The following is a 20,763-nucleotide window of genomic DNA, read 5'->3' as shown; positions in this document are numbered from 1 at the left end:
TAGGGCATGTTTTATGGATTCCAATAGGCACAAATTTGATTCTCACTTTCTTTGGATGTGAATAGAGAAGAAAATGTAACAGCCACAAAATCTTGCACACGCAGTGCACTTTATACAACAAGGGAGCACAACCTGCAGCCACTTGTGGCTCGTGATGCCATCTGTGTCACCTTCATCCATGTGGTCTAGTAGCTGCATATATGTATTTTTCATGTCAGAAAGAATGAGTAGTATGGGAGCAGGTACAGATAAGTACTAATGATGCATTGTGATACCATCCCTGGGACCCTCATATATTGGCAGAACTGGGTTCTCCTGACCCCTGCTTGGCACTCCTAAAGAAGTAGATGTGGTGGAGAGGTTGTGGCTATCTTCACCTGGTCAACTTCTACAAGGAGATAAGTTCCAGACTGGACCGGGGAGTCATTGGATCTTGTGTATCTGGGCTTTTCCAAAGTGTTTAATATTGTGCCGCATAAAAGGTTGGTATATAAAATGAGAATGCTTGATCTGGGCGAGAATGTGGGTAAGTGGGTAAGTAACTGGACAGTAATAGAAAGCAGAGGAGGGGTTATTAATGGTACATATTCTGATTGGGTCACCGTTACTAGTGGGGTACCACAAGGGGCAGTATTGGGCCCTATTGTTTTTAATATATTTATTAGTGACCCGGTAGAAGGATCATACAGTAAAATATCAATATTTGCAGATGATACAAAACTATGTAAAGATATTAACACAAGAGAGGACGCAAGGTGGTTGCAAAAGGATCTGAATAATTTGGGGGCTTTTGCAGAAAAGTGGCAAATGAGATTTAACACTGATAAAAGTAAAGTTCTGCACATGAGCAGAGGAAATACAAGTCACCATTACATACTAAATGGGAAACCACTGGGTAACACTGACATGGAAAAGGACTTGGGGATTTTAGCTAACTTTAAAGGGGTTGTCTCGCACCGAAACGGGTTTTTTTTTTTTCAATAGGCCCCCCGTTCGGCGCGAGACAAACCCAAGGGATGGGTTAAAAAAAAAATATATATATATATATTACTTACCCGAATCCCCGCTCTGCGACGACTTCTTTCTTCCTTCTCCAAGATGGCCGCCGGGATCTTCACCCACGATGCACCGCGGGTCTTCTCCCATGGTGCACCGTGGGCTCTGTGCGGTCCATTGCCGATTCCAGCCTCCTGATTGGCTGGAATCGGCACACGTGACGGGGCGGAGCTACGATGACGACGCGGGACCAGCTCTCCGGCATGAGCGGCCCCATTCACCAGGCAGAAGACCGGACTGCGCAAGCGCGTCTAAAAACGCCAGAAGACAGCGAATTTAGACGGATCCATGGCGACAGGGATGCTAGCAACGGAGCAGGTAAGTGAATAACTTCTGTATGGCTCATAATTAATGCACGATGTATATTACAAAGTGCATTGATATGGCCATACAGAAGTGTATGACCCCACTTGCTGCCGTGAGACAACCCCTTTAAGCTTAACCAGCATAACCAGTACCTGGCAGCTGCTGCCAAGGCAAATAGGATCATGGGGTGTGTCAATAGAGGTCCAGGGCACATGATGAGAACATTGTTCTTGCTCTTTTCAAGTCACTGGTCAGACCACACATGGAATATTGTGGACAGTTTTGGGCACCGATACTCAAGAAGGACATATCAGAGCTTGAGCGGGTACAAAGATGGGCAACTAAGGTAATAAATAGAATGGGCGGACTACAATACCCAGAGAGGTTATTAAAATTGGGCTTATTTAGTTTAGAAAAAAGATGGCTGAGGGGTGACTTAATAACTGTATATAAATATATCAGGGGACAATAAAGGGATCTCTACCATCATCTATTTATACCCAGGACTGTGACTGTAACAAGGGGGCATCTTCTGCGTCTAGAAGAAAGAAGGCTTCTACACCAACATAGAAGGGGGTTCTTTACTGTAAGAACAGTGAGACTGCGGAACTGTCTGCCTGAGGATGTGATGATGGAGAACTCACTAAAAGGGTTCGAGAGGTGCCTGTATACTTTTCTTCAGCATTACAATATTACATATTATAGTCACTAATTACTTCAGAAGGGTCAGTGATCCAAGGATTATTCCAATTGCCAGATTGGAGTTGGGAAAAAATTTCCCCTCTAAAATTAGGAAAATTGGCTTTTACCTTATAGGTTTTTTTGGCATTCTGGATCAACATGGTAGAATACTAGCCTGAACTGGATGGACACATGTCGATTTTCAACCTTACGCACTATGTTACTATGTATTTAAGTTTATGGGAGAAGTGAAACACTTTGGTGTCTCATCAACTCATGTAAACTACCATGGAGAAGTTGCATACATGTATGGTTTCTTCCATGGGAGAGAAATGGGCCGCCATTTTCCAAATGGTGGACGTTCTAGAAGAACCTTTGATATGCCATAAATGTCTTAGGTTGTACTAATCCAAAGGGTTGCATCAAAAGAGGGATATTACATCTGACAATTGGCCATCGGTTGCACATCCCTGTATATCCTGCACTGTCATAAACTGCGGGCCAGTGCATTTCATTATAAGACACCCTACATGCTTTATGACCCTACATTAAGCATAAATTTGCATAATACTTCTGCTTTGCAATGGTTGTGTTGCATTTCTAGCATTAACTCTGCTGCCAAGTTCAACACAGTTTCTGTTTTGCAATAATGATGTTTTCTCCACACATATACAAATGAGGCCTGGTTTACTTTACTACAGATGGTAGAAGGCTGTAGCCAGAATCAATTGCCAGAAAGTGCCACAGCTCAAAAAGCAACTTTCAAAAGCTTCTTGAATGAAAATAAACAGACACATGAATTATTGGAAAACAGATCAAAACACATTGGATTGCAATGGATCACAAGCATCCGAAAACGTACACATTCTCCTCCATTATGCTGAGTGATTGTCCTGAGCCCTAACCCTGACATATTATAGATTGCACAATATACAGCGCGGTACAGCATAGAGTAAGACGATCTCTATTACCACCTGTACAGCATTAAAGACAGGATACTGGGCATCCCTCAGACTAAACATCATCCAAATAATAGGACTATTAGCTAATGGCCAGGTCTACTCTTATATATACTATTAGCGTATACCGCTGAGAGTAATTGGATGCGCTGAAAAGTGCTCCTATGCTGCAATATAAATACTTTCCCCTTCTTGACTTTGTTTGGCTTTCTTTACATAGACTCATTTTATCCCATAAAGGAGAATAAAAATTTAAATTTCTGACCTCAATTACTCGTACATCTAAGAAACCGAAATAGTTCACTAATACATACTGGAACATAAATGTAAAGACTAATATTCTGATAATCCGCTATCCTTGGATCACCCAGGTGACACATTATCAAATATTTTGGTCTATTGGAATTTGTGTCATCCAGAGGGTCAAAATTATAAATTAAGAGATCTGCATAAAATTTATTTGTCTATTTAGTCCACCAACAGAGGTCTACATGTTTGCAGGTCGCCTTTAACAAAGACGTGTCTGCGTCATGGCATCATCATATCAATTGCTGACCAGTGGCATAGTTAAAAATCAATCTTGTTATTTGTACAGTGCCAACTTATTCCACAGCATTTTCAGGTAATTTTTATTTATTACCCCCCACCAAGCTGGGTACTTATTTTACCAACCTTGGGAGGATGGAAGGCTGAGTCAACCTTGAGCCGGCTACCATGCAGGGATTAAACCCGCAACCTTCAAGTCACGAGTGAGAGCTTAGACTGCATTAACACTCTGTGCCACATAAGGCTCTATAGGAGTATAGATGTAATGCCTCAATACTGGCACTACTAAGCAATAATAATATGGAAAGGAGACTGTGTCAGCATGCACATATATTACACCACTTTTGATTATACGCCTGTATATCTGCCTTGGCCTAGAAACTGGAAAATCCCTTAGGCCTCATGTCCACTGGGAAATTCAGGCCCGCGCGGATTCTCCATGCAGAATTCCGCAGCGGGTCCCTCCTTTCCCGCGGACATGAGGCCTGAAAACTGAATTAACTCACCTGTCCGGACGCTGTGGGTTCCCGTCCATCGTGGCCGGATCTTCTTTGCTTCTGCCCGGCGGATGTGCACTTTTTTTTTTGTTTGAACTCCTGCTCTCCTGCGCCGGAGAGCAGAAATTCAGCTGCGGGTGTGCCACGAATCCGGACGGCTTCCATAGGCTTCTATGGAAGCCTGCGGGAGCTGTCCACGTGGGAGAACCACAGAAAATGGAGCATGTTGCGGGTGTTTTCCCGCACATGCGATCCGCGCAGCTAAGAAAATTGACATCCGCTGGTATTTACATACCTGCAGGTGTCCAATGCATCCCTATGGGCACGGATCAGTGGACATAAGGCCTTACTGTCAGTTAGCCCCTGTGGTTGTCTTAGCCCTGATTGACAGCTATCTATGCCAGTGGAGTGGTTGAGCCAGAAGATGCTAGATGATTGTGGAAGGGATGGGAATATAAGACGCTGCAATACCTGTTAGTGTAGTGTAGAGTTGGAGCAGAGCAAAGAATCCGGCACGCGCGGATTCTGCATATGAATTTCAGGCAGCGGATCCACTGCGAGGTATCGCGGATTTGATTTTTAATAGCTTGCCAGAGATCATGGATTCTTTGTTTTTTCCGCGCAGATGTACACGTATGCACAGCGGATCATCCACAACTACACCTCTCAGCCTTTTCTCCACCTTCCAAATTGATTTTAACTAGAGATGAGCGAACGTGCTCGGCCCCGCCCCTTTTTCGCCCGAGTACCGCGATTTTCGAGTACTTCCGTACTCGGGCGAAAAAATTCGGGGGGCGCCGTGGCGGCGCGGGGGGTTGCGGCGGGGAGTGGGGGGGAGAGAGGGCTCCCCCCTGTTCCCCGCTGCTCCCCCCCGCACCGCCGCGCCTCTCCCCGCCCCCCGGCGCCCCCCGAATCTTTACGCGCGAGTACTGAAGTACTCGAAAATGGCGGTACTCGGGTGCGTAAGTACTCATTACGAGTACGTTCGCTCATCTCTAATTTTAACCTTTCAAATCCGCAGTGCATTTGTATTTGCGGATACACTGCGGATCGTCCGCACTCATTGACTTCTATTGAGCACGTTTGCATGGAATCCGCACTGAAATGGAGCGCGCTGCAATTTGTTTTCCGCACCAAACAGTTTGCAAATCAGAATTGAATCTGCATCATTGTATTCTGAGGGCTTATTCTCAGGAGGGTATATCGGCCACCGTTTTCACAGCGGGACGATATAGGCTACCATCTGAGCTGTCTTCCCCCTTCCCTCCTCCTCACCATCTCTCTGCCTCTGTCCTCCTCTCCGTCTGTTTGCAATGGGAGGGGGCGGGGTGGGTGTGGAGCTAAGCTCCTGCCCCCATTTAGCCCCTTGTCCGTAGCCAGCAATGTGAGGGGGCGGGAAGGGGCTGAGCTTAGCATCGCCCCCATCCTGCTCCCTCCCATTGCAAACAGCTGGAGGGGAGGAGAGAGGCAGACAGCCGGCGAGAGGGAGGGAAGGGGCAAGACAGCTCAGATGGTAGCATATATTGTCCGGCTGTGAAAACGGCGGATGGTATACACTTGTGTTAATATGCCCTAGGACCCATAAGAAAATGTTTTTATGGCAACTGAGCTGTGTGACGTCTTGATTTTTTATGGTAAGAGTAATAGTTTTTATTTGTACCATTTTGAACTTTTATTTTTTATTTGTTGGGAGGTGAACAAAAGAAAATAGCAATTCTGGGGTTGCTTTTTTTATCAGTGTTCACCAAGCGAGATAAATCACAGAATATTTTCAGTGTTTTGGTCATTTTGAATGCAGTACCACCTGTTATGTGTTGCTTTTTTTGGCATTTTATCCATTTAAAGTGTGTTTTTGTGGGGAAAAATGTGTGTTTTTTTACTGGAATTGGTTTTTTAAATAAATCTTTATTGAATTTTTTGACACTATTTTCAAGTAACTTGAAGATGTGATTCTTTGATCACTAGGATAGTACACTGCATTACTTATGTGGTGCATTCTACTGAGCCTGTGACAACAGCCTGTAAGACTGCAGGTTGGGGTCTATGGCATAAATAGAGGCCTTTGTCAGACTTCTGTCTGCCATGGGAACCCATTGGTACCTTGCGATCGCACTGTCGGGTGCCGATGGGTCATAGAAAGAGCCCCCTCCCCCAGTCATCTGCTTTCATGCTGTAATTGCTATTGATTGTATAATGTAAGGGGTTAAACTGCCAGGATCTGAGATTTCTCTGTCTCTGGCTGTTAGAGCAGGAGCCTGGCTGTCAGTAGCCAGCTAAGCCACAGCCTTAAAAAGATGTTTGTGCAGGTTTAAAGCCCATTAGTGACCACTGTAAAAAGGTGTATTGGTGTTTTCAATACATTACCAAAAAAACACTACCTGTAATAGCATCTGGGTATTAGTGTATCTTGACGCTACTGGAAGCTAGAGGTTTGACAGAAGGAATGCCCCTGGCACACCCCTATCTCCCAATTGGGTCAAGCATTGAAGGTCCTAGCAGCCTTCCTGTCCCCGGATTTGAGATTGCAGTGTCCCTGCTCCCCTGCAGCCTCCGTCCCCCTCCCTCCCCAGCACTGTCCCCGCAGTAATATAGCAGTGTCCCTGCTCCCCTGCAGCCTCCGTCCCCCTCTCTCCGCAGTGGTGTTCCCGCAGTTACTTTGTGTGCAAGCTCCCCTGCAGCCTTCCCGTCCCGCTCCCTCCATCACTCACTGTAATAGCAGCGCTATGCTGCCGCTCGGTCGCTCCCTTGTTGTCCACCGCCGCTGCTGAGTGCAGTGAGACCCCCAGTGAAGGCTGTCTGCCGCCGCCGCTGAGTGCAGTGAAACCCCCAGGGAAGGCTGTCTGCCGCCGGTCCCTGATGGTCATGCATCGCACCTGATTGCAGGGAGGCCGCCGGTGAAGCCGCTCTTCCTCCGCCGCTGGCCAGTGCAGGGAGGCAGCCGGGGAATCCGTTCTTCCACCCCAGCTGCCCAATGCAGGGAGGTCGCCGACAGAGAATAAGAAGCCGCTGGAGCACAGGTTACGCCTCTGTCACTTTGTAGTGAGTTGCAGGACCTGAGAGGGGGTGTGACCGGCCTGTCAAAAACCCTCTATCTTGTCACCACCCAATGTTCCGGTGGCGTCAAGATACACTAATACCTAGCATCTGAAGGCCACCTGCACAGATAGTGGATTTTCATTAAAAAGTGGATTTCAGTCCTCTACATTGAAAGGAATTAAATCTATGAAGACAATCCACAACAGGAATTGACATGCTGCAAATGTTTACATACATACAAACCACCAGTCCTCAACCACATGACTCGTACTGTAGTCCCTGTGGATTCTCCAAGCACTAATCCACATGTAAAAATCTGCAGCAAACCTATTAAGTGCGCAGGTGACACAAGAGTGCAAGCTTTATTCATAGGCTAAAGGTAAAAAATGCAGTCAACTAAAGTCTTGTATATACTCCATATATTGCATTTCATTAGAAACAAACACATTATATTCACCTTCACTCTCCTCAACACCAACAGGAAACACAAATGAAAGACCCACTAACAGATCATGGGAGCAGATTGGTGATGGTAATCGAGTAATGAGGACAGTAGATAATATAGCAGATCATTGATGGAAACAGAATGAACTTCCTTACAAACCTACCCTTAGGGCTCAGTCAGACGAGTGGATACACGTGTGGTTTTCCGCGCAGAAATAAACTTTCCCGCAGAATTGTAGCCCGTACCCGCCTACATAGGATTGCATTACAGAACGCAATCCTATGCAGACAGACACGATTTGTCCACGTGAAAACACACGCGGAAAACAAATCTCGGCATGTTCTATTTCTGTGCGGGTCGCGGAGAGGCCCACACAGAAATGTCAGTGGTGACAGGCCGGCTCCACTCTGGACATGCGTCGGCATAGCAGAACACAAAACACACCAGGAGCGGGTGAGCCGCAGGTCTCTGCAGCGTCACGGGTCCGCATCTCGCTGCGAGAATTCTCGCAGCGGGATCTGACCCGGCCGTCTGCAGGCGGCAATGGACATGGTCATGCAGAATTTTTCCCACACACGCATTGCGTTTTTTTCCGCACGGAAAAAACACGTGAACCTTCGCTCATCTAACTGAGCCCCTACTGCTAGCTTTTTCTAGATCTTTTCCTAGTCTTTCCCTGACACTGACTGCAACCAGACATGAATCCCTCAGACCATCCCTCAGATATCCCTAATGGAAACCCTATCTAAAATGTTATCTTTAACCAACAATGAGAAGCACTAGGACTGAGGGAGAAGAAAATCAAACTGAACTAGAAGAATACAGCAGATAAAGACAGGGAAACAAAAGACTATAAAACTATAAAGGCCCATTTACATAGGACAAATGTCGGGCAAACGATGCCCAACTATCGTCCCTTTGTGTCCTCACTCCTGTGCTGTTGCACGGGAGCTAATATCGCTGGCTCGCTCACAGGGGGGCTGGGAGGCTGCAGAAGATTTCTCTCCTCGCTCCCCCGCCCCTCTGCATTGACTTAACATAGCAGCTGTTCAGTACTAAACGGCTGCTATTTACACTGAACGTTCAGCTCATTGCCCATCATTTATGCTGCATAAACGATGGACAATGAGCAGATTGCTGATCGCTCAGTGTAAATAGCAGCCATTCAGTATTGAACAGCCGCTATGTTATGTTAATGGTGAGGGGCGGGGAAGCGAGAGGAGAGAAATCTCCTCCAGTCTCCCCGCTGTGAGCCAGCAATACTAGCTCCTGTGTAGTAGCATGGGAGCTAATATGTGCAGGGATGAGTGTCGGGCATCGTTTGCCTGACATTTGTCCTGTGTAAATGGGCCTTAGGGCTTGAAGTAAGGACTGTACTAGAAAACCGCATGAGCAAATTATGTTGCCAAGAGGCACAGCTAGGCTAGAGCTAAACACTCGAGATACAGCATTTAAACTCACATATCCTACGCTTTAACCAGCAGCTCACTGCAGAAGCCAGGAATGTTTAAAACTCCTTTCTAAATAAGCCTGAGCTGCAGTAGCGTGGTCAACTCACCCATGGATCAGCAGTGGAACAGTTGCATAGCACAACTGCCTCCACAGCAAGCTAAAAGGCAGGAGGTGACAATACAGCAGGAGAATTCCTGTTGATCATAACAGTAGGCATGTGTAATGCATGGTGGCTCTGTTGGGAGATGTATATACTATATTTATCAATGGATGGTTACCCAGTTGATGTGATGTGACTTGCAATCTGTTGAGAGTTTTGCTAGCATGGCAAGTTACAATGTGTTGCTTTTGTGTAATGAGAAATTAGATTCCTTAAAGTGGTTGGCCAGGTTTTTAATATTTTCCAGAAATCAATGTAAATGATGTTTGTAAAGCACTAACTGAGCATCTGGATTTCTTCACATGCCCCGTTCTGTATTTTTTAAAAGCTTCCCCAATCCCCTGCTCAGCAGGCCTCCTGGACTGTTTAAACGGTGCTCCCATCTATAAATTGATTGCTAATGAAGCGGTATGTAGCCCATCATCATGCCAGTAAACTCAAATCCAGACACATGCTCAGATGGTAGTCGCACTGTGTATTTGAGGAACACTGCAATTCTCGTCAGATGATCACACAGAGGCAAACTCACCACTTATCTGCAGCTCCTCTATCTCTTAAGCCCCATTTACACACAACGATTATCGCTTAAAATTCGTTCAAAGAATAGCTTTTGAGCGATAATCGTTGCATGTAAATGCTTCCATCTTTCACTCTTCGGTTGGATGATGATTTTTAGGTGGCCATAAAATCCATCATTCAGCAGGAGAGAAGATAACACAGACCACATGCTGTGTTCTGCAGAGGAGCAGCTGATCACATTATATTAAGCTGACAGCCCGCAGCAGCCCGTGCGAAGACAATGCAGCTGAGTGCAAAATCCAGGCCATGCTGGAATTTGCAAACATCTGCTGAAGGCTCATTTACATGCAAATGAAGCTGATAAAATGCTAATAGGCATTAATGCCCATTAGTACTTTATAGAAAATGATCGCTAAAACTGTCAATCTTTCAATCGTTTGAAAGATTGTCTTTGCATGTAAATGAGTCTTTAGTCTTCTTTTTTATGTATAAATTGTGCCTCCAATCCAATGTTGCACTAGGCAACTGCCTAATATGCTTCCCCTTAAATGTAAGAGATGCTTATCTTGGCCAAGCAGTACAACAAACCTATCATTCTGCCATTAACCCTCCACTTACTAGAGATAATAAAGTGACAGTCTTCAATGTCACTATAGATTGTTACCTCCTCCAGTTTCAGCATCAAGTCCTAGTGAATGGCCATCATTACAGACTTGGCTAAACCTCATCCTCTGTTCCTGTCTTCAACTATGGTCCTGCTAATTCCAGCTGTAGCTCTCCATTTTTGGTGGCGTTGGGCATCAGGTGATGACATCAGGCCTATATAAAGGGAGATTATCCTGCCATGCCTTGCCTGCAGATTAACGTTCTAACTATTGCCTAGCTCCCCTTCTTATGTATCCTGATCTTGGTTCTTGATTATGACTCTAACCTCAGCCATGTTACTGCATATTGCTCCTGCTTCATCATTCTTGTTCCACCCCTGGATCTGACCTCTTGCTATATCCTGACTAAAGTTCTATCTCATCCTCTGTTCTGATGGCTGTTTTGGTGATCACTCCATGCTTGGTTGCTGACTATGCCACTCCTCCATCAACGCTACCACAACCAATCAGTGGCTGTTCCGGGGGCCTTGACTTGGGAATCTGACCAGGAAAGTCCATACGTCCTTTTACGGCTTAAGGGTAAAGAATGAGATGATTGTTTAGATTCCATACCTCAGGACAGCCTGCGCTAAACCGATTGTGGCTAAAAAGAGTCACATCTCCAGTGAGAAATATAATATCCATTTGTTTTCTTTTAAACCAGATGTCCGCAACTATAGAATCAGCAATTTATCATTTATTTAGATGGAGAAACATGAAAAAATGCAGATGACTGCCAAAACCCCCCCAAAACACTGTATTTTAAAAAGTCCTTGTCCGATCTGTTTTACTTATTGTTTCTGTAATAACTGTAAGTGATTTCTTCCTAGAATATTTTTGTGACTTTTTGAAAACACCTAAAACTACAGTTATTATCAATACTCAGATAATCCACAGTAACGCAGTGTGCAGACGAATCAGTCAATGTGGTTTCTATTAGCAGGACAATGAAACAGAGATGGACTTGGCAAGAACATTTTCTTGGAGAACGTTGACGTTAAGTGAATTGTGTCGTTTACAGGAATGTGCACACAATGCTTATTTTCTTCTGGATCCTACTTAGGCTTCACACTGGATGCTCACTTTACAGATCCATACGCGCAATTTAAAGCCATTGTTAATGGACCCTCGCATTCCATGTCAACTTCTGAAGCCAGTAGCATGTCGAGTATGGAGTGCAGGAGCTGGGAGGGGTTCGTAGATGAGACAGTAGCTTCGAATGCTGGAAGTTGAGGAGCACAGGTCATTACAGTTGGCCACACAAGCTGTGGTAACTCTAGTCATATTTGGCTATTGACCTAAGATATTATTTTTGAGGTCCAAAAACAATATCCTGCTGATAATAATACTACTGAATTTACTGAAGGGGCTAAAGTAATGCCTGAAAAGAGAATCACGTTGTCCACTTGACTACACCCTAAAAGTGGACAAAACACGCAGAGATGAACGGTGTAGCCTTGACATCTTGGAGTTACAAAACCTATTAGGGTATTATAGAGGGATATCCTCCGATCAGAAGCCCCCTTTATTAGCCAGAGAGGAGAACCGCTAACAAACAGCGAGCCCTATTTGCTCACCAAATTCCAAGTTCCGCGCATAGACTTAGAGCTATACAGTTCTGACTGCCTGCAGATGCCTATTCCATAAACAAGTGTTGCGCTTCACCGGGGATCCAACTATGAATCAACCAGAAGCAACCTCTTCCTTTCCCGGTGAAGTGCAACAATTGTTTACTTAATTTACTTACTTTGGACATATCTTCATATTGTTTGTTTAATCCCTACACACAACAGATGTGTGTGGGGCTTGTGTGCGTGCGCAGGAAATGTCCTAGCAGAGACCTGCAAGCCTGCCATGGCAGCATACCTATTAAAATTGCCTGTGGCAGGTTGTAATAAGATGAAACCTGAGGAATAATTTTAAAAACAGTTTTAAAAGTTAAAATAAATGTTAAGTATAATTTTGAAAATGTCTGAAAAAAAATGTTAAAAGTAAAAAGAATGAAACATTTTCCTATATTTTACATCAGAAATGTAAACAATAAAAAAAAAAGTACATTACTGTCAGTTGCGTGTCCGAAGATCTACAAACTAATAAGCTCTAACATTATTTATCCAGCATAAACAAAAAGAAGGCGCAGCGTCAGTACTGCAGGGTTTGTTTTTTTTGTCATCTCCACTCCTGAAAAAAATGTGAAAATTATTTAAAAGTCATATGCAGCCCACAATGACACCAATAGAAACAACCCCTCAGCACCATTGATCGCAAGATAAAAAAGTTACACATTGTCAGAATTCCGCAACAAAGCTTTGGGAAATTGTGCTTTAAGGCCGGCTTCAGCGAAAGCGTATTTACGATTGCAATTGTGCTGCTTATTTGCGCATTTGCGAGCGTGTGTGCGTATTTTGCTGCATTTTTGTGGAAGCATGCCCTGTGCATTTGCACTCTCAAAAAAACACGCAAGCATGCTGTGTTTTTTTTTTTGCATGACAGAAATGCGTGGAAAAAAAAGGACCAAACCCGTTGAAATTAATGGGTTGTATCCACTGCGAATTGTGTACTACGCAGCACAAATGCGTTTGTGTGAATAAGCCATTAGTCTTATGGCAATTTGTTCTACTCGCAGTGCTGTAAACCACATTGTGGAAAAAGTGATGTGTCTGAATTCACATTGCAAGCAATTGTAGGCTCACAGTCCACTACACATTTACATCAAAATCTGTATCAAAATTTGTTTGAAAATTGTATTAAAAATTTGCAATTTAGCGCATGGGTTTTAGACGTGAATTATGTGCCTGATTTTTCTGTCTCTTGAAACAATTATTTGAATTACGCACAAAGTGTTAAGGCAGCAGAAATGCAGTCCTAAGCTCTTGCTCACAACCTGAAGGTTGCAGGTTCAATACCCAGATGGTTCGGGTAGCCAGCTTAAAGGGGTTGCCCCGCGACAGCAAGTGGTGTTAGGCACTTCTGTATGGCCATATTAATGCACTTTGTAATATACATCGTGCATTAAATATTGGCCATACAGAAGTTATATATTTACCCCCTCCGGTGCTGGCGTCCCCGTCTCCATGGCGCGACCAAAGCCTTGTTCTGCCTGGATTAGACGCGCTTGCGCAGTCTGCCCTCTTCTGTCCAGCTCCGGAGTGCTTGCGCCGCAGAGGTCTTCTGCGCATGCGCAGAAGACCTGTGCGGCGCGAGCATGCCGGAGCGGACCCTTCAGCGCAAGCGCGTCTAATCCAGGCAGAAGAAGGCTTCGGTCGGCGCCATGGAGACGGGGACGCCAACACCGGAGGGGGTAAGTGTATAACTTCTGTATGGCCAATATTTAATGCACGATGTATATTACAAAGTGCATTAATATGGCCATACAGAAGTGCTTAACCCCACTTGCTATCGCGGGACAACCCTTTTAAGGTTAACTCAGCCTTGCATCCTTCCGAGGTCAGTAAAATGAGTACCCAGCTTGGTGGGGGGTAATAAATATACTACTTGAAAGCGCTGCGGAATAAGTTGGCGCTAAACATATAACAAGATTTATTTATTTACCATATTTCTAATATACACTATTTTGTCAAAATAAATCGAGTCCCTAAAAGAAGTTCTTTTGCTGCAAAACTTGGCATGCGGTTACATGTCAGGCAGATATGAAATGATTAGAGCTGTAGAGTGATTAGATTAGCGGTCTTGTCACCTGAGGCCCTCAAAGTGGTTCCAGACTTGGCCTATAAAAAGGCTCTCAGAGGGCTGGATGGTCATATTGACGAACTGTCCGCCATCTGACCCATTTTGAGTAGACTGCTAGAAGGTGTTCGGATCAGTGGATGCGTGAGAGTGCACACACACAAGACACCAGGCCAAAGACTACCAGTAGAGGAGAATTGTCTAAATGCCCGACATGCAAAAGCAGCTCCAACTGTTAAGTTGTCTGCCATCCACAGACAGGTGGCACCATTGTTACAAGGCCAAACATGGTGGCTTAGGTGTTGCTTGGTAGTGCTGGAGCTGTAGGTTCAGATCTGACCACGTGCAACATCTGGGTGGGTTTTTTATGTTCTCTTTTGTGTTTATTCATGTTGTTTTTCCCCTTCTCTGGGGTAAAGCAGATCTGTCTTGTGGCTCAGTTTTTAGCCACAGGTTCAAATCTGACTGCAGGCAACATCTGGATGGAGTTTTTCAAAGTCCATACAGATGTTATGATTGATGAGATTCGAATCTAGGACCCAAGTACTGGTGCTAACAACTGAGACACATTTATAGAAGAACACACACGTTTCCTTTTATTTTATGAAAATTGGCACAATTCTATTGCCTGACCAATCACGATGAGCAACACTACTTGTGGCATACTTGCTTTGGGTTTGTGTTGTAGACTTTGGTGCAGAATGCCACACAACCTTGAAGTCTATGGTAAGATTCTGCATCCAAAATCGGCAGCATTCACTGAAAATGTTGCAGAAAGTAAACTGCCTCACAGAAAAAATGCCAGACCATGAAGATTTTGTTGCCCCATTATGCAATTATGGGGCCAATTAAGGGATCTGGTGTGTGATGAAAGTGGAATACCAGTCTGTGAGGCTAAATTTGGTAAGGTTGTTGTGCCCACTGAAACTGCTGTGTGTCATAGTTTATTGTGTTTGGATAAAGATATTATCGTAGGGTTATGTACAGCTGGAAGGTCTTTGAGTTGTAAAGTGGCAGAAACATAAGGGAATGCCATAACTGTAGGTCGAATTTGGAGACGGTAATCAGAAGAACAAAATGTGCATTTGGTGGTTGCCAATCACCTCTAGTACACATCAGGACACATTGATGACATGTGGCTATGTTGATGAGGTGCTACGGTCCATCAGACTACCATATCTTTAGAGCTTACCCAATGCCTTTTTGCAGCAGGATAATACACAGCCTCATATAGAGAACATCAGCAGCATGCTTTGAAAAGTGTCCAGGTGATTCCTTGGTCAGTACGAGATCTATAGTATCTCCAGTTGGGAATGTGTGGGACATGACCGATACGATTGGATGTTGAGTGAACGTTCTTCCACAGCCTTGTAATGGAAATGAACTGTGGACGGGGGTCAATACCATATGGTCAATACCACCTCAAGGCAACAGACAAGAACTCACTCAATCGATGCCATATTACATTAACAACTGTTTATTGAGCTGTAGGAAACGTGTAATTGTTTAAAATTAAAACTGATTGCTTAGAACTTAATTCTTTATCTTTGTGTTGAGTTTCGAGCATTTCATCGTGGTATAGCATCTTCTCTGTGAGGCAGTTTATTTCTGCGTGGAAACTTATCTTTCACCTCCGCCCCTCTACCACATAGCATTTTGCTTTTTGTTCATGCTGCTCTAGAGGGATGCATGTGCCTGCCCTTTATTTCAGTAAGTATGGCATTTTTGTGGCAATTTTCACATGAAAATGTCCACCAGGTATATGTTACAGATTTTTTTCCTCCCCCATAGGAATACATGGTGCAAATTCTGAAGCTGATTTATCTGCTACAAACATTACCCCATCTGTGAATCCATCCTTAGGACCTTATGGATTTTCAGCCTCTGAATGTAGATAAGAACGTTCCCATCCAATGAAAGTAAAGAGAGATCGGGAAAATAGCGAGGAATTAAAATACAAAGGAGGGAATTTATTAAGAATGACATTTCATATGCCATGACTGAAGTGTGTTGGAGTAAATTGTTCCCAATTTATTAAAAGGCGCTTGCCTTTAAGTCACGTTGGTGTGGCTTGGACTTTCCTAAAGACCAAAAAATGAAATCTATGAATTGCTATGAACAGGAATGGATTTGTGCTACAATTTGCACCATTTTCTGTCTTTAGAGATAGTAAGGGCGAGAATCTCGCAGCACGTTCTATCTTTGGGCATTCCCATTGTTTTCAATAGGACCTTAATAGACATTGCATGGCACTCCCATGTCTTGTGAAGTGCATGCGAGTGTGATGCAATGTTTCCCATTGAAATCAATGTGAAACACGTGATCCTTTGACACGCATGAATCATAGAATCATAGGATGATAGAGTTGGAAGGGACCTCCAGGGTCACCGGGTCCAACCCCCTGCTCACTAAGTCATCCCAGACAGATATTTGTCCAAAACACGCACCTGAGGATCACAATTTCACAGAAGTGATGTGAGGCGTCTTTGGATCAAAAATGCTTTGCATCGGCATGAAAACCCAGAGTGGATGTATCCTGAATTGATTGAAAAGATGCTGATCACAAACCTTCTCGTACATCAACTCCCATTTGTAAATTTTCAAATTTGGAAAACAGTGAGAAAAGTCAGAAATCATTGCACAAATGTGAGGTAAAAGACACACAACAATCACAAGAATACAAAATATCCATCATTTTCCATCTCAGTGGAGAACACTGAGGAAGTGTACAGGTGATACCCGGATTGTACCGTGGCTTCTACCTTACCAAATGTCATCTCCTGTCTGATTACAAAACTGGTTCTCCATATCCTATCCTAGACATTGGTGGTGCATCATTAATAGCCCAGGTTTCGGATTGCTTTTTTTGCTCTTTAACATGTAATAATAAAAAAAGAGTACCAATATTAATCTCTAGGGCAGGCATTAGCCATGTCATCGACTGTGTTATAATGGAGGCTGGTCCTTCTCTTTCTTGGCACTCCAAGCGCTTGCCAGTACTAAATAGGGTGGAGCGCCTGTCGAAGTGGCTCGGACACTCGATCTTAAGGTGGTTTTCCGGAACTAAAAAAAAAAAAAAGGTAAAAGGGTTTAAAAGTGAACAAAAAATAAAAATGGAAAATTCACCTATCCCGGCTGCTCCCTGTCCCGCATTGCAACCCTAGTGCCTACTGCACAGTACCCAGAAGAAGCGGCAGGCAGTCATGTGCCATACATCGTGCATGTGACCACTCACCCACTCACAGGCTTCAGCGCTGATTCTTCTATGACCACTGAGGCCTGTGGGTGGCTGAGTGGTTACATGCACAATGAACAGCATAAGACCACCCGCTGCTTCTTCTGAGTTCCAAGTGGCGGGCACTGGGGCTACAGCGCTAGACTGGAAGCAGCTGGGATAGATGAGAATTCAATTTGTATTCATTGTACACCCTTTTAATTTTTCTCTTTAGTCCCAGAAAACCCCTTTAAAGGAAAGGAGCAGGATCTGCCTTCTTCTCTTCATAGTCACTTGCGTCTGTCTGGTACCGTTGAGTCCGGAATGTGCTGAACCCAGTGGTTCCAATATTCTTGTTTTTCAGCTCTGATAACAGAACGTAACAACAGAAATCACACAGAAGTCTGCACACAAATGAGGCCTTACACATTTAGCAACCCCTATAAATAAAGGTGACCGCTCTTGAGAATTCAGCTATATGATCCCCAACGGCATTATGGGAAAGTGACTGTCTAAATTAGAAATCGCTGCTCTCTGGCTATGCTAAAACATAGTAAAAAGGCTCACAAGGCTTTTCTTGTTCTTCGTAGTAAACAAATAATATTTATTCCTCTTGATTCATCTTGTTGAAAAGATTTTAGCCAATATAATCCAGAATTTGTTTCTCCAGCAAATAATTTAGTTTTTTTGTAAACAGGCGAAAGAGAAAATAAATGTAAGATTCATTTTGAATTTGGCCTGTTTTCCTGAGAAAATTCAACTTTCTAAATCCATCTTAAAGGAATGTGGGAATTTCAACTTTCCCTGCACTTTTCCCTCCTCTCAATAATCCCTTCAGGAGTGATACAACCCAATGTCTTCTAAAAGTGATACTTCAACCAGAGAATTCTTTGAATTTTTGCCATAAATCTATCACCACGTCCATCTCACCGGCTCTTTAAGGTCTCTGGTGTGGCAAGGTGCTATATTCCATTTAACAGCGCAAGAGAAACTGGAAATACCTGCTTCAAAGGGGCCTACGACTTCATACCGAGCAACAAATTAATCAATCATCCTTTCGGGTGGTTTTGGGAAAGCCAAGAAAACATTGAAATCAAAGAATATATTAACACACACCCTCAAATAAAAAGGAAAACAAAAGAGAAATGAAGAAGAATAAAAGAATAAAGTTGTAATGTCATAGAAATTTACTGCTTAAAGGGGTACTCTCATCCGAGACTTTCGGGGCAAATCCACAGGAAGGTCTGATAATTGCAGGTCACACCTTCGGGATCCGTACCTATCTCTAGTCGTGGCTCCCACTGCCCGCGGCCTGGCTGATTATGGTGGTTAGGGTGGTGAAGACTTGTGCAAACATCTAAGTGGGTTTCACTATAATCTTTCCTTAAAGGGAACCTGCCACGTCTATACAGGACCTTAAACATAGTTATAGTGCTGTTTCGGGACGTGAAAGGGAGCCACGTGAGATATTTTTTTATACTCACCCAGCGGCGTTCCCCTTTGAACTTGGCAAGCAGAGTGAAAATCTGACTCTTTTCCGAATCCCATGCATGCACTCTCCTGTACACTTGTATAGGAGAGCGCCCGCATGGGACTCTGAAAAGAGCCAGATTTTCATGCCGCACACCTTCTTCAGACGGGGACGCCGTTGGATCTCCGGTGAGTATGGTGATCTGAGGACGTGACAGGTTCCCTTTCGCTCCCCTGGAAGTGATTGGAAGTTCTAAAAACGATAGCACAGCAAGTTATCTTGTTTCTGCAGTTCTCGAGCTCTGAAAACAGTGTAACTTGCTGCGCTACACTATGTCTGCAACTTCCATTCAATTCTGTGGGAGTTATGGAGACCTGTATGCAGTAATGAGAGTCACTCAGCAATTTCCATACGTCTGAACCACCACTCTGTTCAGCCAGGCAGGGGGAAGTGGTGGCCAGAACTAGAGGTGCGAGTCTCAGAAACGTGACCTGCATCTATCAGACTTTTGTGGCAATTCCCATTGTTATACCATGGAACTCTGTGAATACACCTTAAATTTTGATGTTATTGTTTCAAATTAGCATAAACATCTGGAAAAGATAGCAAATCATGGTGATGATCTACAGCGGAGGTGCTGCCACCCTTAAAGGGCCACTCCAATTTTTTTTTTTTCAGCCATTATGTAGCTTGCCCCTCAGTATGTATAATTAAGCTAGTATTGCCTTGATTAGCTATTGTTTTCTATCTGAAACTTCTGGCCTTTTAATCCTCAGATGGTCATGTGATCTCAGTTCTGACCAGCTCAGATCTACTTGGGGTTATGCTGTCTGAAACTAGTCAATTTTTCAGTCTGTGTGATGATGTGACATGGACGCTACCACAGAAACTGCCTACAGGGGAACACAGGCATTTCTATCACAGTTACAGCTGATGATCACAAACTCCTGTCAAACAGTTACAATAGAGGAGATCCCAGCTCGTCCTCCTGACTGTGTACTTATGCTCTAGCTTTTTAAGGTGAACATAGGAGGTAATGATAATTAAACTGCCTCCCCAGTAGACAGAAATGGTTCAGCCTCTAGCTAATGATGTGCTGATGAATCATTGGATTGTTGGGAAAATGAAACAAAAAAAAACCTCACGATTAAGATGGTGTCTGGAAAGCATCAGACAGAAGACTGTACAACATGGAAGTGGTTGCAATACATAGAGGAAACCTCCAGAGTGCGACAGGCAATTGGGTGAGGGGGGCAGGATAATAACTTAAAACTCAAATCTCATCTTATTTCCAGTGTGGCAAGAAATATGTAAATGTGAGTTATATACCATAACATTGATTTCCTTTAAAACTGTTTATCATAAATGACTCAAAAAAATTAACCACTTAACTTAATAACATAATAAATTATTTGTAGGTCTCTAGGAATTCTTGTAGGATTCCCAGTCTACTTTAACTGAGAAACATGAAAAAAAACATAAGTTTGACCATCCTCGAGAATTGTCTGATGAACTTACCAAGAGAATAGAAATTAAGGCCCATCCTTAGGACAGAGGAAAAACACCCAATGGAAGGGAATCCGGTGGACGTAAACAACTCATTAACGAACAGGTCAGAGGAAGATGTCAAGAATTGTTCTAATGAACAGGGGTTGAACAGTCAAGCACATTGCAGCCAAATACAAACTGATCTCCAACTAATGTAGTGGCTCAGAGTTAGAGTGTCTCTCTGTGACGTTTGTCTTCTTTTTGTGGATTGTAGTATGTAAGTATATTGGTGTTTGTGCTTTGTGTTAACTCATCCTATCCTAGTTATGTGTTCTGTCTCCCTAACCTGCTAAATGCGCGATGTGTGTGATGAGTCAGAAAAAAGGAGGGAGGAGTTGAAGTAGGTGGTTGTAGTCAGGAAGAGAGAGAGAGGAGGTGTGATGCGAGAGAGCAGCAGCTAAGGTTGCACAAGCAAGAGTGGAGATGTGATCAGAGAAGGAGACTGTGCGAGGAGACAGGAGATCTGGAGCTTACCTGTGCTGTGTCCCGGGCTTACTCCTGCGGCGATGGGAGGCCTTTCCTCCAGGGAGTGTGAGGAGCAG

This window comes from Eleutherodactylus coqui, chromosome 5, assembly GCF_035609145.1.
Source record: "Eleutherodactylus coqui strain aEleCoq1 chromosome 5, aEleCoq1.hap1, whole genome shotgun sequence".
NCBI classification, from domain to species: domain Eukaryota; kingdom Metazoa; phylum Chordata; class Amphibia; order Anura; family Eleutherodactylidae; genus Eleutherodactylus; species Eleutherodactylus coqui.
Note: the sequence above shows the minus strand (reverse complement) of the source record.